This window comes from Nothoprocta perdicaria, unplaced genomic scaffold (assembly GCF_003342845.1).
Source record: "Nothoprocta perdicaria isolate Ctin4 unplaced genomic scaffold, notPer1 scaffold_14, whole genome shotgun sequence".
NCBI classification, from domain to species: Eukaryota; Metazoa; Chordata; class Aves; order Tinamiformes; family Tinamidae; genus Nothoprocta; species Nothoprocta perdicaria.
In genome coordinates, this window is record NW_020454538.1 from 1124552 (window position 1) to 1130222 (window position 5671).

The following is a 5671-nucleotide window of genomic DNA, read 5'->3' on the forward strand; positions in this document are numbered from 1 at the left end:
GGGGAGCTGCGGACGGCTGTCTGTCTGTCTGTCTCTCTCTCTGTCTGTCTGTCTGTCCGTCCGTCCGTGCGCGCTGCCTCCCAGCGCCGGCAGCCGGCCCAGCGCGCCGATGAGCGGCTTTAAAGAAACAGGAAGGCTGGCTTTTTTTTTTTTTTTTTTTTTTCTTCCCAAAACAGCTGTGCTGCCAATCTCCTTTGTTCATCCCCCCCTCCCTTCCCTTCCCTCCCACCCCACTCCCACTTTCTTCTTTAATCTCGCTCTTCCAAGCGAGGGAAGAGAAATCCTGCCCCCTCCCTCCCGGAGTCTCGCTGCGACCCGACGGCTGCGCAGTTTTCTTCCATCGGCCCCCACCGTACCCGGGAAATTCCCGGTTTCCTCTGATTTCTACCCCAATCTGCTGGCCGCTGTGCCCCTTCCAGCGATTTCCCTCATGGGGAGGTCGCCTCCCTAAATACTCCCTGAGAAGCATGTGCACCTCAGTGGGATGGGGAGCAGGGGGAGCTAGGGAGGCTCCAACACCCTGCAGATACCCTAGGTACCCCTCCCATCAGCACTTCGCCCTTCACAGTTCCCCAAAACCTTGTGTCTTTTCAGCTGCTGCTCTGCTATTGACTTGGGATGGGCTCCAGCTTCCTACCCTTCAGCAAAGGGTGTCTTGGTTGGCACAGGGAGAGCCAGGAAGCCTTGTTGGGTGGGCGAGCGCATCCAGCCACTCTCTGCACCCAAAACCCCTTAACTATCCTTTACTTGCCCCTTGACATGGGAATCCAGCCCTGCAGAGAAGTATCTTCGTTCTCTAGGTAGCTGGCATCTTCTTTCAAGTCAGCTAGGTCACTTAGTCATCACTTATTTCTCATGTCTTGCCCCCATGCTATGTGCACCTTCTGGGCACTGCTCCTTGGGCGATAGCTGCTCTGGAGAGGACTTCCAAGCGGAATGCTAAAACTAAGTGTTCCCTGACACATCACTGCCTGTCAAACCTGCCCCTTCTCTTGTTTTAGTATCCCTGTGGTTAGCAGTCTCTGAAGAAAGTGGTAAGGCCAGAGTCAGGGTCCCATCACCCTGCATGGAAGTGGTGGCTCCTGAGCAGAGCCATGGTGGCCCTGGCCCCAGCATGACTTTGCCCAGGGTGTCGCCGTCTGTGGCCAATCTGCTTGCTCAAAACTAAGCTAATGGGAGACAGATTTGAACCCCAAGAAACCGTTTTTTTTTTTTGCCAGCTTATTTAGTTGCGAATTGATCTTTAAAAATGGTGGCAAGATCTCTTAGTGCTCTTTGGCTTGGGTGGAAGGACAGTCCCTTGCTCTCAGGACAGGCAAAGTGCTTCTGCATGGTTGGGGCGAGTGATTCCCCAAAAAGGACCCAGTGACTCCTGCCTGGTGGAGTATTTTTTTGCAGGGAAGTACCCTGAACATTTCTGAGAGGTGATTTGCCTGGTGACAACTCTTTTCTTCTGAGTCCCAGGGAAAACTAGAGCTCTGCACTTGTTAAAAGAAACACGTGCCCATGTGTGCATTTTACAATATCCTTTTTAGGCAAGAGAAATTACTTTAAAATGCCATTTAAGAGCAAAAAAAAAAAAAAAAGTCTGATGGGAATTGGCATGCTGCGTATGTCAGTATAAAGCTGAGATCAAGATGCAGCCTAAATCTTTCATCCTTTAACTTTTAATTATGTGCCATGTGCATGACATTGTCATTAACAATTTGACAGCACTTGTACAGTCTTCTTTCCTGGAAGTTATAGGATTTCAGTATGTATATTTAAGTGCATGAGATACAATACATGAGGATGGGAGAACTTTTTTTTTTTTGCAATGTAAATTCCATCAGGGGCACATTCTTTTATTATGAGTGTTTAAGCAATTGAAAAAAAAAAGAAAAGAAAAAAAAAGAAAGCCTTGGCAGGCTCAGACTTTGTCCAGTCCCCAATCTGAAAAAAAAGAGAAAAAAAATCCACTATTTTTATAATTCTGTGAAGAAAATGCATTTTAAAAATGAGTAGTTTGAGAATATAGGCAGGAGAGAAGAAGGAAGAGGAGAGGAGACCGATGAACACACAAATCTTCTATTACAGAATCACAGAATATTTAAGGTTGGAAGGGACCTCTAGAGATCATCTAGTCCAACGTTATTAATGAAGTAAAGTTTCTCCAGCCCTAGGAAAGCCTTATAGCATTGCTAATTACCCATAAAATGTATGGTGGGAGTTGCAAGAAATCATACAGTTGGTGGTCTCTCGGCAGTGAGTTTTTTTTTGGAGCTGTTTGGAGTCCTGGCAAATGTGCTAGGTCAGATTTATAGGATTGTCCTCTTGGTTAACATGAAACTGAGAATGGATCATGAAGTGAGGTAACAAATGAGAATTATTCACACTGAATGTACATTGGAGTCGTGGCTGTCACTGATTTACCATTGCATTTCTTTTTAAATGCTTGTTTTTTACCTGATGCACTCAGTATGCACTCAAGGGAAAAAGTGCTTATGGCAGCCTGTAGCTTAATTTTATTCTCTTAGACTAAATGAGTGCATTTTACCCTTCTTTCCTGGGCTTTGGTCTCCTCTGCTCTCCACTCCTCAAATGAATTTTTACCTGTATTCTCTACCTTGGGATGCCAAGACCTTTAAAAACCTTCCACAAACATTTAGTGAAAAGTTTCTGAACTTTCTGGTTTCTGAACAAGGTGCCAACACTGAACATTTCTATTTAATGAGGAGGCTGCCTGCAGGGTGGAACATTTCACCATGGCCAGCAATGCACAGCAGATCTGGGGTGCAGTGCAAAGCCTCAGGTAAGAACTGATCAGCAAGACAAGAGAGGATGGCAGACTTTTAAAAGATATTAAAAATGAGGAAGATTTAAAGTGATTCGAGGTCAAACCAGTCTTTCCCTTCAGTTTATTTGAGCAAAGAGCAAGGAGTGAGATGCTAATGGCTTGTTCAGATCTCCACCAGGAGAAGATTTCTCATGTCCAAAGCCTATCAGAAAGAAGTGTAATAAGAGCAGAGCAAACCAGGTTATTGATAAGAGTTACATAGTTCTGCTGAACATAATGATCCTGCAATAAATCACCTGAAGGAATAACTGAGTTTCCACTGCCTGAATCATATAAAGAAAGCCCTGGATATCTTTTCTAAGAATGTGATATAGGTTAAACTGTGGGCTTGATGCAGGAATTGCTGCATGAATTTATTTTATATGGAAATGTAGACTAAATACCCATAAAAGCTCTCTTTCGACTGAGATCTTTGTATCTGGTATCTGACTTTATGAAAAGTCAGTGGACCTCCTGGTGGAAGCCACTGGGTGCTTGGTAGTCTTGCAGATTCTTTTGGAGACTGTCAAATACGGATTTAGAGGCTTGATTTTATAAAAGTTTAATTTTGTTCAAAAGTCAAAGCTCAGTTGGAAGTTCCTAGCCTATCTGCAGAGGAAATTCTGTGTTACTCAGGACCAGTGCTTCCCTCCTGCTAAGGTACGATGGAAGATGCATCTCCAATAACCTACCAGGAGGCCTAGCCATGCAGTAGTAATTTGCAGTGCAACCCATGTGCGTCAAGGACAACTCTTCCATTGACTTCACCAGGATGGATATGCCATCTTGTGCTGCAGGTATGTGAGGTGTTCATTGCCTTGGGAAGACTGAAAAAATCCCAACTCTTCCTCCATTTGTGAGCCAATGCACCGATTTAGGCAGAGTTGCACTGGCAGGTGGTCTCCCTTCAGCCCTGTCTGACCTCATGCATCACTGGAACCTGCCAAAATTCTCCAATTCTCCTTTTTCTTTCTTCTTTTTTTTTTTTTTCTTTTCTCAGAGACTTGAGTGGGGCAGGTAGTTTTTTCATGTGGTCAGAATGGGAAATGTATCTGAAAGTGAGGCAGGATCGCTGTTCTGTTGGCACTTGTCTTGTGGTCCTTCCCTCTCCTGTGGCATGCTGGATGGGAGTCCTTGAGTCATTGCCAGTCGTAGCAGCAGCAGCAGGTTCTTCCTCGCCCTAACCCAACTTCTCACTATAGTTTGTGTTCCCTAGAGCTGCAGTGAGATCTACAATGTTGGTATTGGCTTCAACTCTACCTCCTTGTACCTGAGCCATTTAGTGCTTAGCTTGTCAGTCCTCTTTGTGGGTTCCCAGAGGGGCTTAGCTTCATGGAGTTGTTATCAGCTGGTAAAGGTCATTATTTTGTGCTATTTTCTGTTGTTAGCTAACCTTTAGTTGCAAAAAACAAAAGATGAAAAGTTCATTTTCTATTAAATAAAGGATAAAATTCATAGCTCTTCATGGAGTTGTTAGCATTCCAGGAATTTATCCTTCCATGGATGGATGAATGGGTGGGTAGAGCTTAATCTGAGAGGCAGATGATGTAAGACTATAAGAGGACTTAGATGCTTCTGCTTGCTCCCATTCCTGACTGTTATATATCAGCTGTTAAGCCATAGAATCATAGAATCGTAGAAACCACTAAATTGGAAGGGACCTTTAGAGATAACCTAGTCCAACATCCCCCCCACACACACAGGGTCACCTACAGCGTGTGGCATAGACACACATATATATATATCTATATATATATGTATATACCTAGAGCATGTGACACAAATGTATAGTAGGAAGAGCATAAGAAACTCAAATGACTGTAAGAAACAGGTCAAGTGCAGAATGGTCCTTCCTTTGGTGCATTCACCCAGCTTCTGGTAGTCAACAGTGGAGGGTGCTCCTGAAGTAAATGTGGTTTCTGAGAAACCTAATTATTTCCTACTCATCTTCTCCTGGAAATTCATGATTTCAAAGGTCCCTGTCAGATCCCCTCCATTTTTTTTCCCCATACTGAAGGGTTTTAGCCTATGTCCTGTATGGAAGTTGTTCCCTATCTCTGGTCATCCTTGTGGCCTTTGCCTTTTTTTCAGTTCTGCTCTTTCCTGTTTGAGATGGGTGCACAGGACCCATATTTAAAACTTTTTTATTTATTCTGAATTTTCTTTTTATTAGTTTATAATTTTCTCTTTACCATGTTGATCCCTGTAGAGCACTAAATTCTCATTTTCAGAAAGCCATCCAGTAACTCCAAGATCTTTTTCCCCACAGTAAAAGCTCACTTTGAACTCATTACTGTGCATGCATCTTTAAGATTTTTTTTCTCATTACTTTTATTACTCTGAATTTCTTGATACTGAATTTCATCTTCCAGTTTATTGCACTGTCACTTAGCATTTTAAGAGCTGTCTGGTTGGTTGGATGGTTTAGTATTGTCAGAAATAAGTTGCCATTTTCAATTTTTATTCTTTTTCTAGATGAAATGTTTGTGTTGAGCAGCAGAGATCCTAGCAGTATAAAACCTCATCCATTCCTAAAGATTGTCTCTGTTGCCTATGAAACCTGATCATTGTTTGGTTTCCTAGTTTTAACCAGATGTTCAGCCACAAGAGGAAATCGTGGTAGACTCTACTATCCAGATCATCATCCCAAATACTCAATGACACCTCAAGGGACTTCTTTTGTGAGACATGACATCCATCTGTAGATGCAATACTTGACTCTTCCCAATTATACCTTGTTCTGCAATATATTTACTATTCTTTTTCATAATTTTTATCAGTTTGTCTTACACAGCATCTTGTCTGTACTTCTTCAGTGAGCCATCCCTGGATCCACTATTTCTTTCTTTCTTTTTT